The sequence below is a fragment of the Thermobia domestica genome, chromosome 17 (assembly GCF_964235325.1).
Source record: "Thermobia domestica chromosome 17, izTheDome1.hap1.1, whole genome shotgun sequence".
In the NCBI taxonomy this organism is placed as follows: domain Eukaryota; kingdom Metazoa; phylum Arthropoda; class Insecta; order Zygentoma; family Lepismatidae; genus Thermobia; species Thermobia domestica.
This window is the reverse complement of record NC_137470.1, coordinates 75,136,777-75,160,380: the sequence shown is the minus strand read 5'-3', so window position 1 is coordinate 75,160,380 and position 23,604 is coordinate 75,136,777. Positions and strand designations below refer to the sequence as shown.

At 37.0% G+C, this 23,604-nt stretch overlaps 1 long non-coding RNA gene across 1 annotated transcript in view; it reads left to right on the top strand.

Moving 5' to 3' along the window:
• Window positions 1–2,852: 2,852 nt before the first annotated feature.
• The window catches only part of LOC145674545 (uncharacterized), a 28,775-nt gene continuing 8,023 nt past the window's right edge, over window positions 2,853–23,604 (top strand). The window contains exons 1-2 of the long non-coding RNA XR_014128976.1: window positions 2,853–3,088; window positions 20,065–20,138. This is a non-coding gene — a long non-coding RNA (uncharacterized LOC145674545). The remainder of the gene's footprint in view (window positions 3,089–20,064; window positions 20,139–23,604) is intronic.

The window sequence follows — 23,604 nt, the reverse complement described above, 5'->3', positions numbered from 1 at the left end:
AAAAATGTTCAAGTTTATCGTGTAGGGTGTCTTTCTATATAGTTTTTGACCTGATAAATCGATTTCTGTAGTCCATTTTGTCCTACGATCAATAGTTTACCAGTAATGATCATTTAAAATGATTATACGGAAAAATCTTAGTCTTCTCCTATCAGCGCCATCTATATAGCCATGATTATCAGTACTATACAGGCTTTTCTGCATTTAACATTAAAAGTTACCGGTCTAGTGTTATTTGTAGAAACGGCAATGCCTCATACGTTTACCGACAAAAATATTTTGTCGCTTCCCGTGTTTTTTTCCGGACATATTTTATTTGTTCCTATACAGTTTCCGTACGTTCTTCAAACATACAAGAGGACATTTTCTCTTAGGTAAGTAACAACGTTTTAAAATTTGTATAATTTACATATGCTTTGCAGTAGTACCCATAACACTATAATGTAGCATTACATAGGCGTATATTATACTCAAAACCTAATTTTTCCTCCTTTCAAATGGCTTAAAAATATCCTTAAAGTAACGGTAAATAGCTAAATAAATATAATCACTTAAAGCATTTGCATATTCACTTACAATTCAATTTACTCTTAATAAGCCGCCCGCATAATCATATCCTGCATACGTCATTGTTCTCAACAATCAAATTATTCCTTTTCGTTAATTCAACTCAATCATTTTCTAATCGTTTAAAAATGTCTTCTACAAAGTAAACAAGCATCTTAAAAGTAAGTAAAAGTACCAATATATGTCATTACAATACTGTAGTTAAGATATCTTTAAGTAAATAGCTTATACCACAGTGATATCCATTGTGCTTAAAATACCACTAGGACATGTCTAACAAGCATCTACGTACGTAAAAATTACAATATATACATAATAACATGCTATTCAAAGTAATCTAAAACACTTATATACATAAGGAGTCACAATATATAAGCCTACAATACAAACACTTCAAGCGTTTGCATTCACCTAGCATATTACCAAAACAACATATACAGCTCTACATTACGTTAAAGTATGGCTACTTGAATATAAAGTCATAATATATAACCCTACAATACAAACCAAGAGGTACGAGCTATCCGTACTACCATAGCCCCTAAAGCTACGCAACCCAACAACACAAGCTTAAAACACTTACATGAAAACGAAAGATAATATGTCTACAATATAATACATATATTCCTGTCCAGATATCAGAACCAATATACATGCATACATGTACCCACTTACAAACTAATCACATATTCATATATTCATATACTCTTATATACATGAAATTTGTCATTCGTCTAAGCTTCCTAAACCATTAGACACATACAGTATCCAAAAGATGATATTCTATGCTAAAATCCCATATCAGCTACTCAAAATACCATGTCAATACATAAAATACGTTTCTTAGACTTGCATCTCTTTCCTCCCACAATTTCTAATACATTTATATACAATATGTACTACTCTATATTACATATATCCCAATATACCTCTAAAATATACGAAAAACAAGAAAAATCATTCTTTCTAACCCCTTTCGTTACCAGTTCATTAATATTCATTATCATCTCATTAATATTCATAAATAATTAATTCATTAAACTAGTTTTTAAAAGGATAAAATCATTTATGCAAAAATATCTTAAAGAAATCTTCTTTCAAGACTTCTTCCAAAAGCAAAAAGGGAAAGTTGCCTTACGTACACATTTCATTCATTCTTTATCCCCTTTCAAACTCAGGTAACAATGGACAGTCTCCCTCTGCCTCTAGATGGCAAGTTTCTTAACAAATGCGTAACAAGTCGCATGCCAATTAAAAGCGGCCCTTTGCTCACAAAAAGGACATTACATTTCGCCCCCCAATCCTATGTCTAGTCCAACAGTATGTGGGTTTCGCTTTCCATTCCAATAATTTTCACAAACTGACATGTAACATTTAACCAGCTGTTTCTAAAAATCTCTGTCCTTCACAATAATGAGTGCAATTTTTTTCTACGTCTTTTCATTCTCCATAGGGTACAAGTCACAGCCCCAATTAAAAGAAGTTCTTTACTCAAAAAGGGACCTTACACTTCACCTCTCCGACAACCTGGACCACCCAAATACATTACAGCTGCCTATATTCCTTTCTTTACTTGCCCTCAAAGGATTCTCTTACATTTTCTCAACCTCCCACCATCCTTAGCTATCATTTAGCTGTCCTTTTAACAATAAAGTATTATCAACATTTCTGCTGTTTCTAAATACATGTAACTAAGTTATGTGACATGTTCAAAATACTCTTTTCTGCCCCCTACAACTACAGCATTCACCAAAGCCTATATGTCACTTTCAAGTGTCAGTATCTTCTATTGTAATAATCCTAGAAAGCACCAATTTATGTGACAGTTACACAAGGAGTCTCTGTTACGAATACTAACGTTCTTTGTCTCTAGCACCCCCTTTTTGGTCCGATATTCCTATATCCCTACTGTAGCCTTAGTCTTTCTCTTTAGTATGGCACTAATCACGTGTCAGAAAGCCTCTGCATGAGGCACACTTAATCTTTCCTTTTGCGATTTTCCATGTGAGTGTTTCGTCTCTACTGTATGATGGCATGACGTTAAAAGGAGGTAAAGTTCGACAGTGGCCGTTACGGCAGGGTCTCATGTGTGGTGGTACGCTCTGAGGAAGAGAGTTGAGAGGTATTTCCTATACACCTAGACTACACTTACTCTTTCTTTTACATTTACACGTACATTCAACCCCTTCTCTTTTATACTCTTTCTTTTTTTCATTTTTCACTGTTGAAGTCGGCTTTTAGCCCTCTTTCACTGTCTGAACTTCTTTCCCAATTTTGAGCTTTTCCTGACTTTGACGTTTTTCCGATTGTGTCCTTCCTTCCCAATTGTGTTTTGTATTTTATTCAATTTTGTTCGTGAATCACAAATCCTCCTTGTGACGTACACATAAGACAATTTTGCATTTGTAGCACACATGACTTGAATGTTGGTGCATTTGCCCACTTGACCGATAATGGTCTCAAGACAAGTCAAAAGGAGGGAAGATTTATTTTGGAAGGTTGTGTGCAGATAAATTTTATGGTAATCATTACAAGTTGATAGGTAGTTTTCACGTATGTCAAATTTAAAGTAGATCAGAAAGGGACATTTACGTTATCCATGTCAGATATGTATGGATCTGTTCTTTTGATTAATGCATTTTTCACCACAAAATTTACCTTGCACTATGTGTGTCATAATTTGATTATCACGTCTTCAAACCATTTTTTTCTATTCTACTTTACTATAACATCTTTTGGTTTCGTCACACGATTGCTGGCACTACTTTCAATTATGGAAACACATCGCATACTAGAAATAATATTCAGTAGTCAAAAGTTTCGGACATAAGTTACTCAACTCAGTCTAGTTGATTAATAATGCGCGATATTTTTTATTGAAATGCAGATGTGAAATTGTGAACATGGAAGGAAGGATAATTTTTAAGAACTTTGTTTATACATTTGTAATTCCTCGGTGAACATAGAAACATCATTAAAACTAATGTTTGGCGAAGATTATGAATATGTGCACCACTTTTTTACAATATTTTTGCAGAATAATAATAATAATAATTTTGTTGTCCTTGAACCAATTATGGCAATAGACAACGTCAGATTTAAAGTACACCGATATAAAGAATAATTTTTGATTAAAATGAGAAGTTCACTCGAGCAGGCGGTTCTGCCAAAAACATGCATTTATTCCGAAGTTGGTCGTCCGCTTAGTACGATGCTCGATGAAAGAAATACGATGCTCTAGCCTAGCCTGAAAATGTGAGAAATGTTTCAACATTTGGTAGTACCGTCTGGTCGAGTAATGAATACATAAAGGGGGATTTTCTAAGATTTTTAATTCAATTGCGGTGCATTTTGGATCAAAGTATTTTACGTCTGCAAGTATCAGACTATTAGAAGCGCTATAGTACTGTTAAAAATGATTGAATAAATTTGAAAGGTGACTTCCTGTAGTATGTTAACTTCCACCGGCTGAGTAATTCTGCTGCACAATGCAGGGAATATGTGTTTTTTGGGTACAGCTATAGAACTACTAATCTGAAAACATGAGAAGTACTCTGACGTATACAAGTGGGATGATTTTATGCGATGTAAGTTTTATATATATATATATATATATATATATATATATATATATATATATATATATATATATAGATAGATAGATAGATAGATAGATAGATAGATATTCCTCCCTCGCTGACGCACCTCGCGCGGATCTCCCTGCTGCGCGCGTATTAATAGCATTCGTACTTTTTAATGGTCACTTAGGCCAAGTTCGGTAGTGCTATTACACAATAGTTTTTATGGCATTCGTGCAGACGTGTATTTATAACCACCAAGGTTTTTATCAGTTTGCACACATATCATACTGTATACTATTATTTGGGTGTGCACGAAAAAAAAAAAATGAGTAGTGTGCATTAGTGTATTATTTAGAGAAAAGATAATGTTCAAAAACAATTTTAATCTGCGTAATATTTCATTACTATGTAATTAATATGCACATGTAGTTTTTAGTGGTCACCTAGCATAGGTTGGTAGGTCTTTTCAGCACTTGTCTTTGTTTAGTTTGGTTAGCTGGTAATTTGCTAAAATAAATAAAATTTCAAACTTTTTATCTGAATAGTAAAATAATGATGTTTTAATTATATTGTTGAAAGAAAATCTCCAAACTTAATAGTCGAAAGAAGCGAAATAATGAAAGAATTAACTATACAGCATAAAGTTCTAATACTGCAATGACGTAATCCTTTTTACTTTCATTTTCATCTACCTCCTTCCAAAAGTATATTTAAAATACCACGAGTTCAATATTCAATTAACCAATTGCAATTGTGAGTAAAAGAGCATATACGGTCAAAAATTATTCACAATATTAGAAGATCCACCTCAGACAAACTCTAAAAGTTGCTCGAGACCAAGAAACACGCAGTATTTCGCAGTACGTTATACGCTCATCGTAAAATAATATTACAACACCAACCAGTCACAATGTTTAAAACCGTGGTAATCACACAACTGTGCTGACAACTCTCAACCTGGGCAAGACATAACATCTCGAAGTACGAGTTCACTAGGAATCAAAAGAATGATTAAAAAAAAAAAAAAAAACTAACTTTCATGATAAATTTCTTTCAACACGAACTTGACACAAGACGAACTAGTATAAGTCACTCTCCTGGAGTGTGTATTCACTGAACACACAAAAATCTAGTAATATAGGATAAGCAGGTTAAGCAGTTGGAGAAGCAGTTGACATTAAGACAAGACTTAATATAAAGTAAGTATGGTACTGGTGTACTTTTATCGCATCACATTCTGGAAGATTTACATGTAAATCTTCAATACTTTGTATGAAAAAACATGCTTATAGGATATACGTTTTTGCAGGCGTCAGAATTAAATACAAAATAACAAAGCTGTATTTTAGGGTTACCAATGTAAAACTAGAACAAGTGCTTTATGACGAATAAAGTAAATTAGTGCATATCAAAGACGACCGGCAGCATATTTCTGCACAGTGCACAGAACCTATATTTTATGTTTACAAGTTTAAGTCATTAAAACATGTCTATTGATTTTGTAACTCGTATCATTGCGAAACACACTTCTTTTCACTATCCTCGCTTACCTACATACTCACTATCACTGACGCGCCTGCTTTGAGACACGCGGCCGTGCGGGCGCGCTAGTTTCACCCTGCTCTGATTGGTTGCGTAGGATTCGTACTTTTTAATGGCAACCTAGCACATGTTGGTTTGTTTTTTTTTGCACTGTAGTTTTTATACAACACATCCCGAAACTGTATTTGCAAATCGTAAATGAATTTTCAACCATTACTTCCACTGGCCGCCTTGATTTATTTTATTTTTATTTTATTTATTTATTTATTTTTTTTGCCAAGTGAGATTATTTCATGTCGCCCAGTGAACAGTCTAGCGGACAATATGAACAATATTTTCCAACAATTGTTTTTAGTGGTGCGCCAAAAGTAAAACAGTACGGTAAGTAGTTTCGACACGCGGAGTAAGTCCCTTATTCCCCATATTATAATAAATGTTTGATTATGTTTCATAATTTTAAATTAACATCGTAACTCTCCAACGTCACCGAGCTACTTTCATAAGTATTTGCCTCAGAATGCCAACTAACGAACTAGACTCGGTTATCCTTATATTCCCCATTACTTCGATCTCTCTTCCTGCGGACACTTACAGTTCCAACTGCTTTACACTGTTGTGAATCAAAATAGGTCAGGAATTTTGATTGTAGTAATCACCTAGCAGATGTTAGTGTTTGTCTTTCTCACAAGTAAACGTTTTAATAGTGTATTAATTTACGGGTATGTTATTTGAGATAAACACGTAGATGTGTTACTATGCTATTTACATCATAATAATGGGCAGACCACAAGAAAATAAGGAGCCTCCAAGGCTTTAGCACATAATTAATGAAGGGAATTTGATTTTTGAATATTTATATCTACTGATGCTCTTCAACTTTACCTGCTGGAAAGGGAGCATTTGCACATCCCACCAAGAGAGAAGGCCGTTTCCACGAAGAAATTTAAGATTCCCTCTAATATGAATTTGTCATCACTATTAATCTGTATGCTGAACTTCATGTAAACTTGGGGACCGCGGTGGGTCAGCGGTAGAGCGTTCACATGTGTTGCATGGTGTTCTACGTCCAATCCAGCTCGCGCCAAGTGAGCTTTGTGCTGAGCAAACACATTTGCGTTGGTTTTCTCGGGGTTCTACGGTTTCCTTCCACTTTCTTCATTTCTCATCATCACTGTTAGTTTTAGCCTAATCGGCATAAGCGTAAGATCTCATTTCTGTTTTTTCATATAAACTTAGGAAATTAATTAACACAAATGAGAGAAACTTGTATGTCACCAGTAACAGATTCGTACGGTGCTGGCTTACATTTAAAATTCAATACTTTGCATGAAAAGATATATTCATAAAAAACAAATTTCTGTGGGCGATAGAATTAAATAATGTCATACACCTTTAATTTAGATTTACAAATTTTGGGTTACTTGTGTAAAATCATCACAAGTGCTGTACGACGGATAAAATGATTGAGTGAATATGAAGGAAGACTGTATTAGATATTTTCCAATGGCAGTGTATTTCTTCACAGTGTACAGAACCTGTATTTTATGTGTACAAGCTAAGCGGTACTGCTATGTAACCATGAAAAGTGCTATTGAAACTCGTATCATAACTTGTTTATACTACTCCCGCATACGCGTGTACCCACCGTCGCTGACCCTGGACCGAACCGGCATAGGTTGGTTTATGTTTATTGCACTGTAGTTTTTAAGCCATACACCCGTACGCCGTATTTATACGCAAATCGTAAAACAATTGTAATTTTTCAACGATTACTTCTAATGGCCCCCTTGAATTTAATCTAAGCGAAGTGAGGTATCTTTCTTTCGCTCAGCACAAATCATTTAGGAAACAATAAGGCGGGATTTAGTGAAAGAATTGAGATTTTTCAACAATTTTTTCACGTGGTGTGCTCAAAGTAACCCTGCACCATTCGTACCTTAGTAAGTCTACTCGCACGTCCCGTACCCACTTTTACTATTAGTTGCTTGTTGAAGTTGAGCGTTGTTTTTCAGCACCAAGTTCATATGAAAATGGGAGCCTACAGTTTAAGGTACGTCTGAAAGCAGCAATGCGTATAGTGGTGTCCCAGTAGGAATTGAACCGGGACATCGTGCAGCAAAGGCCCTCGCACTAGCCACCAGACCATAGTTTGTATTCCGTATACTGTTATTCGTAACTCACTGAATCATTAATTGAGTTCAAACCCTGCTCCCGCCAAGTGAACTTTGTGATGGACAAACACCGTGTGCGTGGGTTTTCTCGGGGTTCTCCCGTTTCCTCCCACTTTCTTCATTCCACAATTTCATTCATCTCTCATCATCACCGTCTCCTTTAGCCTAACCGGCATAAACGTGGGACGTAAAACTCAAAATTTCATTTTCATTTTTAAATCATTGATTGAGGAGCTACATGTTTGTTATTCAATCATAAATATCTATAGTGCTGCCAACATGTCTTAAGCCGTGTCAAAAATGCGAACTAAAGCTCCACCCTCGACATGTCTACGCGTTGAGCCAATAAGGGTTCAGCTGTTGCTAAACGAGAGACCCTTAGCAAAAGAGAGTGAAATTATTTAGGCGGATAGCAGCGCTTGGAACGGAAGACTAGGTGTCAAGTCGATGTGGTATATCTATAACTATGTCTGGTCTAAACTAGAGATGGCCGCAAAGTTCCGGTTCCGCGAAGAACAGGTTCCACAGCTGAGACCGAAAACTCGGTTCCAGACCTGGATCCAAAAGCCCCCAAAGACCCGTAAAGGAGGCACAAAGTTCACCTTCAAAACACTGCAAAGAGGATTACGTCCTCCCCGCCCAGATCCGCTTGTGCCCCCCCAGAAAAAAAATTGTTCCACCGGTGGGTGTTTAGCCAAATGAGTTTGTCAGTTTGCTTGTTTGTTGAGCCAAATGAGACAAGCGAGTGCCTCCTGGGTGCCTGCCAGTCGCTTCCACCATTTCATCTAGCACACTGTTCACAGCCTACGAGCAGCTCTGGTTTAGCGTAGAGCCACAAAGTTCCGGTGAAGAGATCCGGTTTTCAGAACCGTTTCGAGGTTTGGATCCGGAAAACCGGTTCTGGCCATTCCTAGTCTAAACCAACTCGTCTTCGGGTCATTCCGTGTTATATCGTCAAAGGGGGGTTGCTCGGCCATCAGTTTCATCTGAAGCGATCTTGGACTTACATTCACTTTTCTCCACTGTTGTGCGTGAAAATAAGGATTTGTAATGAAAAAAAAAGAAAGAAAAAACTGATGCACGGTTACTATAAAAGATAGAAAATTGAGGTTTATATTACCTTAAAGCAGAGATTTTCAAGATCTTGAATGCAAGTACAAAATATCACTTACACCGTGTTAATTTGGATAGGCTTTTGCTAGTAATCAAAACACTAAAGAAAGTAACGTTTATTTTAACAATAACGGTTGTCAAAGACAAGACAAACTCTTTAGAACCATGATATTGGTACATGTTACTAACGAAAGTCTATATATTATGCAGAGATGTAAACTGATCAGTGAATTCAGTAAAAATCAGTATTTTAGGATCCTTGGAAGATTAATCAAATAATTTCTGTGGAAATATTCAATGATGAGAAAAATGTCCTTCCTTTGCAGGAAATCAGTTGCGGAGAAGGTATAAAAGAAGAGTTAAGTAAAGTGCATGAAAAGAGTAAACTAACTTTCTTACATTAAGCATAGACACACTATGTTGCTAGTTGTAAACATATTTTCAACAAGTCGTGTATGGTTTCCAAGTCTCTGTTAAAACGTTTGAAGCTTGAATCATCAAAAAAGAAAGAGGGCAGCTGGTAGAAAATTGTTAACATAGCTGAATCTTTGCCTATTCCTTACGAAGAAGACAAACTTGTGGATAAGTGGAGACTATTAAGGTTATAAGACGATGCGATCACAAGTGAAGAAAGAATAGATGTATGTTGGAACAAATTTTTCCAAAAGACTGACATTTTAGGAGAGCATAAATTTCCAATGGAGTTAAAAATTGTGAAAGAGCCCTCTACCTTTCTCATGGCTCAGCTGAAGTTGAAAGTGCGTTTTCTAGCTCCCTACGCATTTACATAAAGCTTTTAGATCTGGCAAATACTGCTCCCAAAAGTTACAGAGAGTTCTGTGAGCAGGAGAGAAGCAAAATAAAAACAGCAGCAGCTGAAGAAGAATTGGAAAAATCTTTTGCTTGAGAGAGGAACAATTGAAGAAAAAGAACGTACTTTAAACGTATAAGGGATGAAGAAGAATGAAGAGACCAACATCTGATAGGTTACTGAAGGAAGCAAATGTACGGTTGAGAGAGACCATTAAGAACAAGGAGTTTGTTGGAGCCGATGTAGCACAAGTAATGCTTGACAGTGCCACAAAGATGAAGAAAGAAGTTGATGAAAGGAAACAAAAGGCTGTTAAAATTCAGAAAAGTGTGGAAGCACGAAAGTCTTCATTAATTACTACCTTTTTCAAGAAAGAAAGAAAAAAACAGAAAGGAGTGAACATCATCATGAAGTTCTTAAGTTTGTATGTGTAAAACGAGGCAAGGGAAATTCGCCTGAGCAGCTGTAATTATTTTTATTAATATTATGAAAACGAGTTTACTGCAGTTCAGTTTCCTGTGTACTTGGTTTTGTTTTGACAGTTTTACAAAGATGATCTTGCTATTTTTCACCTCTTGAATTTAATATACGGTACTTATTGCAATATTTGTCAATAACTTAGTTAACACATGATTACAGCTGTTCCGTTGGGAGTAGGGTAGCCAAATTAATAAATTAATATACAGTAGAGCGTCGATTATCCGAAGTAATTGAGGGACATGGGTGTTCGGAAAACTGGTTTGTTCGGATAATCGAACTGTACATGTTTATTTGCCATGCGCGGAGCGGCACGCCTCAACTCTAAGCTGGCGCAGCTGTTGCTGTGAACAGCTTTGATACTGCCGCTACTTCTACACCCAGTGCCAAACCGACAGAAGTGTGCTGATTGTTGAAACACAGCAAGGGAAATTCGCTGGCGGCTTGGCCGGTCAGCAACGCCTTGTGAAGGCCCCATTAGAAGCAATGTTCCGCCAGCGGTGGCTCAGTGCGGCGACTACTGTGGGAAACTTGGTTAGGGAGTGATGGACGGCAGGGTGGGAGAGTAACAGGTGCGAGCGAGTACACAGTTCGGTTAAGCGGTCGTTCGGTTGACCGACGTTCGGATAATCGACGATCTACTGTATTAATATATACAGGGGATAGACAAAAAATCTAAAAACACTTCATAGAGGACACGTAAGTTTGGCCCTCCACTGTACAACACATGTTGCAGTTGCCGATCGTTTTTTTGTTTTCAATGTGTCATGTGGACCTTCCTCTCCCGTCAGCAGTAACCAGTTCACCTGTGACTGTCGTGGTGTGAAAGTGGTGCGGTAAAATGGGCGACCTGACAGACTTCCAAAGAGGCATGATTATTGGTAGGAACATTGTGGGGCTATCAAAAGGCACTGTGTCCAATGTCACGAGGGCATACACAAATCATGAGCAAACAACATCTGCAAAGCACAACAGTGGTCGAAAAACAATCCTGTCAGATAGGGACCGGAGGGCATTAAAACGGATTGTAGCATTTAAAAAGAAGACCACTGCAATGAAAATTACGTCTGAACTCGATTCCGGCCTACAGAACCCAGTTTCATCGAAAACAGTACGACGGGAACTTCATAAAATGAAAATTCATGGCAGGGCCGCTATCGCCAAACCCCTGGTCACAGCAGTAAATGAGAAGAGGCGTATCCAGTGGTGCAAGGACTACAAGGCGTGGACTCATCAGCAGTGGAAACACGTAAAGTGGTTCGATGAATCGACCTTCACCTTGTTTCCAGCAACCGGTCGTGTTTACGTATGGAGAACACCGTCGCAGGCCTATGATACAGATTTGTCTGCTCCCAACTGTAAAGCATGGGGGTGGTTCTGTTACAGTATGGGCAGTAATATCGTGGTTTTCTGCAGGTCCCATCATAGCCCTGCATGGAATGATGAATGCTAAGGCGTATGAGTCCATTTTGGGGAACCAGGTTCTACCCATGTCCCAAATATTGTTCCCTGATGGTGATGGCATCTACCAAGATGATTTGGCACTCTGTCACACTGCAAAAACGGTAATATCATAGTTTGAGGAGAATGACCATTAGCTATCACATCTCCCCTGGGTCTTACAATCACCATATCTGAACATCATTGAGCCATTGTAATATGAGTTAGAAAGGCAGGTTCGGTCTCATTACCCTCCACCAGCATCCCTTAAGGAACTGGAGCATGTTTTGGAGGAACAATGATACAAAATTCGACACACCACGATATACGTCCATTCCACGTCGGATCCAAGCTGTTTTGGACGCAAAAGGAGGCCCTACACCATACTAGATATGATTTTCACACTTTTGCAAACGTTTTAAATTATTTTGTCAAACCACTGTACATTGTAGTATTTTCAATATTTGGTCAGTATTTTCAGATTTAAAGTCACTAATTTTGACCTCAAAAGTAGTTTGCATTCCTGTATTATGTAATATATAATATTTCTGTTCCATCCTATTTATCACTATTGGCCTTTTTTTTTTTTTTAATTATTTATTCACCCTTCGTGTATAGGATGGCCATACATATCTCTTCTATCTTCCTTTTGTAATATTTTTAGTGCTTTCTTATTTTCTTAGAGAGAGCAGAAAGCTGCAGCGGTGCTGGTGTAGTTTTGGTGCACTACATTATGGAATATTTACAGATAAAATAGAATATTTTGCATGAAAATACATATTTACAAGAAACGATTTTTTGCAGGCTACAGAATTAAATACAAAGTATTTAAGGTTCACAAGTGTAGGTTACAAGTGTAAAATCATTAGAAGTGCTCCGCGACGGATAAAATAAGTGAGTGTGTGTTAAGATGACTCTATTAGATGCTACTTTCCACAGTCATTGTATTTCTGCATAGTGTACAGAATCTGTATATTATGTTTACAAGTGGAGCGTTACTAGTATTAAACCACAAGTGCTATTGAAACTCGTATCATTTCCAAAACCTAGTTCTTTTCACTACCCTCGATTATACGTATACCCACTGTCCCTGACGTGCACAGCTTCGCCCCACCCTGTTTCGGTTAGATAACGTTTGTGCTTATTAGAAGCCATCTACCACAGGTAGATTCGTGTTTTTTGTATTGTAGGTTTTATGCCGTACCTTTGGAAGCCGTAGTTTTGCCCAAATCGTTAAAGAATTATAAGCTTTCAGCAAATACTTCTGATGACCCCCTCAAATTTTATCTATGCCAAGTGAGATATTTTCATGTCGCCCACCGCAAATCTTTCAGGGGACAATAAGAAGGAGATTAGTAAAAGAATTATATCTTTTTAACAATTCTTCGGAGTGGTGCGCCAAAAGTAAACCTGGACGGCTGCAGCAATATGATTTTCATGGTGTAATAAAGTGATTATGTTTGCAGGAAGTTAGTTATTATCTTGCATTTTACTGAAATGTTCCTTTTCAAATAAAAATTTATGGGGTCTGCTGGCGAAGATCTTCATATTTCTTGGGTAGTCAAAGAAGTAAAACCGTTCTGATACTTGCATTTGTGTTTCAAGTAATTTTTTGTTGATTTTATGTATTTTTATGTTTGATCGTTGAAAGAGTCAAATTGATATTTCAACAGATTTACAAGTTTCGTGGGCCATAGATATCCAAAAAGTGATTTTTTGATATCTCTCTGTCTGTTTGTTCTGATGTATACCTGCCGAGAAGCCATACCGTTCAACATATCTGAATCAAATTTTAAACTTAAGGTTTGCCTGTAATCTTCCAGAGGGACTTTTCGGATTTTCTTCCTGTCCCTAAAAATTAGGATAGTTTACTGCAGGCTGAAAATTAAACAAAAAAAAAAAAGAAAAAAAAATGCTGTTTTCTCAAAAACAGATTAACAATTTTATTTATATTTCATAAATCAATATTCCATTAACAACCCCATACTGTGGTATGGGTCATTTCGGCATTACTCGAGTAAAAGGTTCTACCAAATTTTGACACATTCCTTATATTTTCACGTTACTCTAGAGCATTGTATTTCTTTGAGTAGAGCATCACTACATGAAGAACTCCTTTACTACTTGCAGATTGACCTCAGGAGGGCTCAGTATAAATATAATGTGGACTTATGGCGTAAAAACTACAGTACATAAAACACAAACCATCTTGTGCTTAGGTGGCCACAAGAAAGCACGAATGCTATCGAACCGAGTCAGAGCAGGAGTGCAGCAGGGTCCCGAGCCAGTGTGTGCGTGCATAGGGAGCAGGCATATCTCGTTCATGCGTGTACCACCTATCCTATCCTCGTTCATGCTTATACCACCGTCACTGATGCGCCTATCAGCGACGGTGGTATAAGCATGAACGAGGATAGGTGAAGAGAACACTTACACATACAATATTTTCATTATCACGCAAAATTCTTTCAATACGCGGTGCACTGACAGTAATTATTTATATTCAGACTCATTCCTTCACAAAAAATATTTTCCTATGTTTTGTATCTGGTAGAACCGTCTGCTCGTGTGAACCCCTCATTTCTCTGGAAGAAATTTAGAGCGATAATTTATTCTTGGGGGTGTTTTTTTTTTTTTTTTTTTCGGACGTATTAGGCGATTTTGACCATATTTGATAAATAAATATTTCATGACTAACTTGATAATATGACATAAATTATTTGTCCTGAAAAAATACGGAGGGTAGTTTATTCTTGAGGATGATTTTTTTTCGAATGTTTTTTCTCAAAAACTACTTAAGCGATTTAACTCATATTTCATAAATAAATGGATGAAGTGTAAATTTCATTATTAATTCTATAAAGTTGCGTAAATTACTTACGGAAAATAATTTACAAGGGGTAGTTTACTCTTGGTGATGAATTTTTGACAGTTTTGTGGAACACCATTCATGCGATTTTTTAAAAATATTTTATAAACAAATATTCCGTTAATAACCCTAACAAATGGCATGACTCATTTTTTATGAAAAAATCTACAACGGGTAATTTACTTTTTCGGGGTGAGTTCTGTTTGGGTGAAGTTTACCGAAAACACCTTATAATTTTGTTCATATTTCACAAGAAAATATTTCATTAATAACTGCAGCACCATGATTTAGTGTAAGGAATTGAAACGAGAAAGTTCAGTGTGGTGGCCCATATCTTCTAATCGTAATTTACCTCGTGAGAATTTATATAAATTTTCTGTTTTACCTTTGTTCTGATAACTTATTCATCCAAATATTCGTCCATCAAGGATTTCGTTGATGTTTTTGATTTTCTTAATGTTCTGCATAATCTTCCCACAGAGCAATATACTTCTTCAGAGCAGGGGTTAAGTTACACAGCCATAATCGAAGAAGGTCCTGCCATGGCTTGTAAGATATCATTGTATAGCTAAAATCAACTCTCTGTCTGTTTAGGAATGTCGATCTTTACTAGCTTTTCAAATTTTGACATTGAATTGTTCCAAGGAGCGAGGTGTGGTAAATAAGGCGATATGGCAATAGTTTGAAGGCACACCATGTGGCGAAAGCGGTTTCGTGGACTTTGCTAGCCAGTGCATTATTTGCCAACAGCTACATGTCTACAAATCTTGCACGTTTCATTAAAGAAACTCAGCTTGTTCTACTCGAGGCCAAAATCATATTCATATTCCATTGTAGTCTCAATTTTAGTTAATAATTTAATATGCGAAAACATTTTGCTAAGTTTAACACTTTCGTGTTACAGATTATAAATATCTGCATATCTATAACACAACCAGCGAACGAGTGCGGGCGGCCGGTTTTGGAACTAAAATGCAAGCAGCAGTGTTTCTAACCGGACTACTTGTAATCAATCTATCACAGTTCTGTAATCAATCTATCACAGTTCTTTCTGTGTTGTTCGTAATAAACCACTTCACGCATATGCTCAAGTCAGGGGCGGAGCGATCGGGGTCTTGAGTAAGAAAATTCTTTTGCATTGACTTCATATTCGGATGTACTTCAAAAATTAGGTGAGAGAGAGAACTGATAATCTTTCACCGCCACCCTCCTAACCGTCTCCCCAGGGGTCCTAGGTCCACCCCCTGATTGAGATGGTACATAAAGATAATTTTGTCTAATTTCTGAGCATGGTTTAGTAATTTAAAAAAAAAAAAAAAGATATTTCTGCCACATTTTGAAAACTTTCAAATAAAGTTTTCAAAATGTGGCAGAAATATCGTTTAAAAAAAAATACTAAACCATGCTAAATAATGACAGAGATTAGACAGTTTTCTTTATGTACCATCTCAATCAGGGGTGGATCCAGGACCCCTGGGGAGACGGTTAGAAGTGTTGCATTGACGGCGGAGGGGGAGCGATTAAAATGGGGTGCCTGATAATTGAAGGTTCCTTATAACTCCAGTAAAATTCAGACAAAATCTCTGAATTACGTAATAAAGAAAACATACAAAATACATTTTCAGGGTAACTCTTACAGCCATTACGTTATTCTAAGATTAATGTTACTTCTGAAATTGATTAGAGCGAATATGTATTTGAATAACAAAACCACTTTCATAAGTTTTTCAAAGTATCAAGTTTGAAAAGAACGAAGTTTGTCTTCCATTGTTATCTCATTGCTCAAAGATACCGGTGATGAAGTAATTGGCTGGAAATCAATCGGCCGTTTCTTTCATCAATTTATAAAGAAGATGAGTGCCAATGTTAGATATGTCAGTTCAGTATTTAAAAAAAAGCCACCCAACCTCTTGCAACCATGCGTAGCGCATTTTAATACTTACACTTGAAATAAAAATACAACTGAATAAAGACGATTGACTTTGCCTTTGAATTTCATATGTGAATAACAATATAGGACTTTTCAGATAGAGGACAGGGAGGAGCAGGTTTTATTAAACAAGACCGTATATCTGCTATGTTTGAACTATAGGCAACTTGTGTTTACGGGCTAAACTCAGTCCTCTGAAGTCAATCGACAAATACCTTTAAGATGTTCAACAGGATAACGTTATCAGCATTATTATATACTACAGACACAAATATAACACTAGGCTCCCAAGTTTCAAAATTATATTGTGTGTGAAAACAGTTAGTAGATTTAATTCTTTGTGACCTGATAGCTAAAACCTGAGAGAAATTCAGAGTTAGTCCAGAGGTAATTTCTTTCCTCATAAATAAAATTTATTGTGTGCTGAAGCAATGATACTCTTACACTACCCATACGCTGTTTTATCAATACTTTTATTCGAACTCTACCAAAGGGCTGGATTTCTATAATGATCCTAAAAGAAGGGTGCACTGAACCAAATTGTACAAATCAATCCCTAAAGGCAAGCTATCCAATCCCATAAATCTTTAAAAATGAAGGAAAAATTTCTTCACCTCCTTTTCCCCCAAAGGGTTCACATTTCTCGAACAAAAAAAGTGAAATTTCTTTATTTTAACGTCCCATGATTATGTTGTTTATGCTAGAGGAGACAGATGATTAATGAAAGTGAAGGATTGTAAAATTAAATTTTGTTCTCTCAATGGGAATCAAACCCAGAACGACATACAATAAAAACACATGCGCTGGCCAGTAGACCAGCGGAAAGGACTTTCACAGTTCTCAAGAGGAAACGTTTCGAGATTCCTCCCTGGCTAAGACTCGAAAAAATAATTTATTTGTCAATCGATAAACATACACTTAAACAGCAGCATCATGAGCCTTGACCTTAACTTAATTTAAACTTACAGTTACAAGATATTGCGCAAAACTCTAAGCTATCAATCCAAAATTAATATTTTAGTCACTGACATTGTCATTCCTGCGTTTTACAGGCTGCTACTGTTTTATAATGAAATCGAATAAAATGTAATCAATTTTATACAATCTGCTTAATACACGGCAGAAGCTCACTGAATTGTTAACTGTGCTATGTTGTTCTTAAATTGGTAATTTCCATTCATAAATCACTATTCACAATACATCTGCATTACTTCAGGGATGGTTCACTACAATACATACATAAGTTACGGCGTTTTTTATTAAGCGTAAAGAGATTAGACTATGCACAACATCTAAACTGCAACTTTAAAAAACCGTTGGATATACTGCAAAGTGAAACTCTCCGCTCTCCTTTCCCACCGCGCTTGCCACGAAACTGATGTAAACACAACAGCAACGCCATCCTCCCAAAACCGCACAGCTATCCTGGTCAGGTTATAGTAAAGGTCAGCCAGTGTTATTATCACCCAACTTAGTTTTTTGATATATAAATCTGGCCTTAAAGATCATGCATCCTCTTGTAGGCTAATATTTCTTCTTTCTGTAATATCAGTTATGTGCGACAAAATAATCAAAGACAGGCTACTTAAATTCACTTCACCCTGCATTCATACTTCTCAGCACGGCTTTCTACCGAAAAGCTTAAGTCTCACAAACTTAAGTACTCTTCTTTCCTGTGCATTCAAATGTATGAATAACAATACTCTATTAGATGTTATCTACTTTGATCTCTCAAAGGCCTTTGGTTCTGTCAGTCACATTCATTTTCTTCATAAGCTGTCCAATAGATTTAATGTACATGGCAAATTTCTCTCTTTAATCTTGAAGGACCATAAACACAAAGTTGTTCATTTTGGAGCGACCTCTACCCTCCAACCCGTGATTTCAGAAGTTCCTCAGGGGAGTGTACCTGGGTCCCTGCTATTTGTCCTGTATATGGATGATCTTTACACGTTCTTATCAGCTCATGCTAGTGGCCTTCTGCTGTTTGCTGACGATTATAAGTTATACAGAGAAATATCGTGTCTCCATGAGACGGTTGCCCTACGGGAAGACAAATTACCTTATAGGTTGGTGTAAAATGTGGCACTTGAAATTTAACAGTAAGAAATGTGACAGTATTACCATTACTCTGAAAACATCTCCTTTTCCCTCCACATACCATATCAATGGTGTTTACAAGAGCAATTAAAGGAGTTTTGGCGAAATAGTATTACTTTTACACTCTTTGTTGACAATGTTTCTTTTATTGTTGTTTTTCTCTTTCTTTTGTTAACATTTCCCTGTGCAAAATGACAAAGTTATGCCGTATCTGAAAATTTGTTCAATAAATAAATATCATAAATTAGTAGAAATCTGTCTTGATCAAAGTGGCTAACTTATGGAGTAATTGGCTAGATTAGGGTTGAACTTTCCTTTCAGCACTGAGACTATTGATAATACACGGCTATATGTAGATATGTCTACACATATGCAGTCAAATTAAGCAGGTTACTAAGTTAAGAGTGATATTAAACTTGAGAAATTTAACTATAGCGGTGGGGCCGTGGTGGCTCAGTGGTAGAGCGTTCGCCTCCGGTGCGTGCTTGGGGTCCCTGGTTCGATCCCCGTGCCGTGTGGACTTTGTGTGGACAAACACCGTGCTCGTGGGTTTTCTCGGGGCTCTCCCACTTTCTTCATTCCACGATTTCATTCATTTCTCATCATCACTGTCTCCTTTAGCCTAGCCAGCATAAACGTGGGACGTAAAACTTAGAGAATTTATTTCATTTTTAACTATAGCGGTGATCCAATAAATTTGAAGTTGAAAATAGCCCAAAGTAAAGATAATGAAATTGGTGTCTTTGGAAAGAATTAGCCCAGTTAATAATTATTTATTTTCTTTTAAGTCACGTCAGAGCCCTTTACCGTACTTTAATTAGTATAGTATGCTTTAGGAGAAGCGGTATATTGGTTATTTACTTTGTCACTTTAGATTTGGAATACGAGGGACAGTCATAAAGTTCTCGAAATGTTGTTGTAGTTTTGGCATTTGTGAAGCAATCACAGTGAACCTTGTACAGTGCAGTCCTTAAGTTAACTAGTTATAAATGTGCCAAGTGTGAACAGGTCATAACAGTGTGTTTACGAGTAGTATAGCCAAACGGAGGAATATGTGGTGCAATGCCACGGTTCAAACAATGCACAAACACCAAGTTTATATGCAAATTGGGGAGATCTGCTTCAGATAATTTGATACCTTAAAATTAGTTTACGGTGTCAGTGCTTTAAGGAAAACAGCAACGATACTGTTTCGCCACCGTAGAAGATATCAAAACCAACGCGACGGCTGAAGTTCGGAAGATACCAAAAGAGGACTTTCGTCGGTGTTTTCAGCAGTGGGAGGAGTGATGGAGGAAGTGCCTATATTTGGAAGGTGCCTACTTTGATGTACTTATATTGTGGTAATAAAGAGCCACAATAAAATTCCGGGAAGTTTTTGACTGCCCCTCGTAGTTTAATTTAATTAACCACACTTGTCCTGGAATATAACATAAAATAACGAGTTTTGTATTTTCTTGCAGTTTACGCTGGGATGGTAAAGAACGATACAAAATGGAAGAAAAGGATCCTATTAAAAAGTTTGAGGCATTACTAAGTAAGTAACGTGGTTTAGTAAGACTTTCTGGGTGATGTTTTGATCTGCTGTTCTTATATTCCACTGGTAAATTAGATCAATTAACAAAGTTTCACAGATATATTCATTAAGTATACTAATTTTGTAGAACTTTTCTAATTAATGTAATTGAGCGCTTGTAAAACTTCTGGTAACTTTTTACAATTAATTTTCGTCCTAGTCTTTCTGTGCTTGAGCTTATGACCTAACGAAGACTCTCGGTTAGGATTTAGAATTTAGATTTCTGGGCTTTCGGCATCTATGGCCATGTTAGCCCGTCACGTTTGAGGGATAACGTCCCTCGGCGAGCACACTATGCGGGGAAAGGGAAGGAAGAAAGGATTGGGGAACTAAGGATAGAATCGGACTGGGAATTATATGTTAGGTACCACCCCTGCATTTGCCTGGTGTGAATGAGGAAAACCCAGCAAAACCTAATTCAGGATACCTGGCCTGGAAAAGCGTTTTACACTTTTTCGGCCGAGTTCCACCAGCGGGAATTGAACCCGGGACCTCTCGCACAGAAGGCGAAAGTGTTAGCAATTATGCTCGAAGATTCTTGGTGTTCCAGAGGGTGACATAATGTTTCAGTAGTGGAATGCTAACTTTTGGTGCGAAGAATTGGATGTTCGATCGTAGGTTGGTTGCTTGACTGATCATTTTTCTTTCGAAGTAATTGTTGTTTTAGCACAAAAGTCCAACATATTCCAGTCCAGACCACAAAAGTAACCCTTCTGCAATCTTAGTCTTTGTATAGTCAGCGATAAAAATTCTTTCCGTTTGATGAAATTAGTTTCGTAAATAACTTTAGAATGGAAGGACAATTTGAGTACAGTTTTCAATAAATTGAAGAGAATGTAATTTCCTATACGTTCCAGCCCTATCATCGTTATTCCCAAAATAAATTTTTCCAAACCGAAAGAACTTTTGTCGCTGTACAAGCGAGCAGTTGGATATTCATACTGGCTTGTTCATAAATAGATTTTCGTATAACCCTTTTTAATACCACTTAGGTGAGAGCGTTAAGAGCTGCCGTGGTCTTCCCGAATGGAACTCCTTATTATAGTGAATAAGCGTAGCACACAAGAGTAATTTTTCTATCAGTCTTGCCAGTATCTGAATGTTATCACTCCTAATTCCATCTTGCTTGGGAAGGTTATAACTTTTTCTAATGGAAGCGTCAATACTTTCATAAACACAGAGTAATTTGCAGGGAGAAAAGTTAGGGATCTGTAACTGCCCTTTTCTACACAGCAATGTAATCATTGCATTTCTCTATTCCTAGGAATTCTTCCTCCTCTTAGACATTTATTATATAGCTGGACTAAGGTCGTTTCCCCTTTTTCACTATATTCTTTCAATGCGGTATATCAATGCGGCGAAGTAGTTGTTCTTGTGCTTTGTCTAGTTTTGTGTTCCTTGTAGTATATACAACATCTTGTTGCAGCACAGAAAGCATCTCTGTCTCCCCTTCATCTTTGCTTTCTTACATTTCCGAATTACTGCTCAAATATAACTTATACTGCTGTATATAACAAATAATATGCTGCTGTAGAGCTCTGGAATCATTCTCAATATTCCTGCGCACCTTTTCATATTTGTACCGTATGTATTTAACTAGTATGCTTCTCGTTAGGCTTACCCATGCCGGGTATATGCCACACCATTTTATGATGAGATTTTCCAAGACCAGGATTTGAACCACTTCTCATCATTGTTTTGCAGTGGCGAATATCAATGTTAAGCATGTAAATATCTATGTAAGCCACCACAGCAAAATCACTCTTGTACTCTGGGCTGTCGGGAAACTAAAATAATCCAGTGTGCTATTTTACTTTTTCGAAACACGAAATTTAGAAAGTGAACACATTTCAGCACTATTGCAAATAAGCAATATTTGGTTCAATTCTCATTTGAACACAAGCTCGCACACACACACACACACACAATTATATATATATATATATAGCTGTGGCTGTATTGATGCACGTGTGTATTGGCACAATATGGGAAAACAGGTAATGAATATACCTAATAACGCCATCACTTCAGTGCAATATTCTATCTTAATTAAACAGTATTTGTTGATATATGACCTGTATGGATAAAGCAAAATATACGGTTATCTTTAAATACTCGTTCTTCGCAAGGGAAAATAAGGCTTATCCAATATATATCATATTTTAAGTTAAAGAAATGTGTTAAAAGGATAAATAAGATACAGCAATCCCACCGGCCTTATCCCTTTCAATTCCCGAGCCAGCTGACATGTCCCTTTTTGCCTCAGGACTCGCACCAATCAGCGTGGAGATCTCGAAAACTATGAATTCGATACTAATATCGGTGATCTTGTATATGTTATTTATCACCTCCTCTCGATGACGACGATGGGATTTGACTGACATCAGAATTGTTACTTTTCATCTTAGCGAATCCGAACGCTATGGATTTAATACTTAATATCCCTCATTACATTTGACTGTATTATGCTTCGTCCCGGATATTTATCCTCCTTTTATGCGTCCACTCTGAACCCTTTGTCAATCCCCCCAGTCTAAATTGAACCAACAGGTAAATAAATCAGTGATATTAATTAGTGAGGAAGAGCAACACATTTAGCGTTGCCTCTGTCAGTATAAGTGAAATAAGAAACAAAGTATCGCTTCGGGTTGTTCCTGTTCTGTGAATATGAGTGATATTAGTAATTAAGTAGCAGCAACGCCTTAAGTGTTATCTGTTTCAATTCCGGGCAAATGACGTCCCTTCTTGCCTAAACTTAAACTTAAATGTCACCGGGACTGTCACTAAACATTTTATCAATCCCGAAAATTATCGATTCAACACTAATATGGTAATTTTGCGTATGTTATTTTTCTCACCCCCCACTTCGATGACAATGGGGGCTAAAAATGGACTAAAACGGCGTCGGAAGTGTTACTATTCATTCCAGTGACCCAGAAAACTATAGATTTCACACTAATATCCGTTTCGAACTCCCTTGTGGCTATGTGGTTAGCGTACACACCTGTGGCGCGGGAAACTGGTTTCATTCCTGGTCTCGTCGCATGTGGTTCGAATCGCCTGTTAAGTTACAGGTTCATGTCTCATATAGACTTGCTGCAGAACGGGACGCTACACTCCAATCCGCAACCACTAATATCTGTCGTCCCGGGTATTCATCCTCTCCTTTTATGCATACAATTTTACTCCCCGAAATCTGAACCCTTGAGCTGAAAATTGATATAAGAGCTTCGTACATGATTAGATCTGATGGCGGATCTATCTGTGTATAAATTTGGTGCCTGTACGTAATTCCTTTCCATACAAAAATTTGGTAACGAACAGACACACACACACACACACACACACACACACACACACACACACACACACATATATATATATATATATATATATATATATATATATATATATATATATATATATA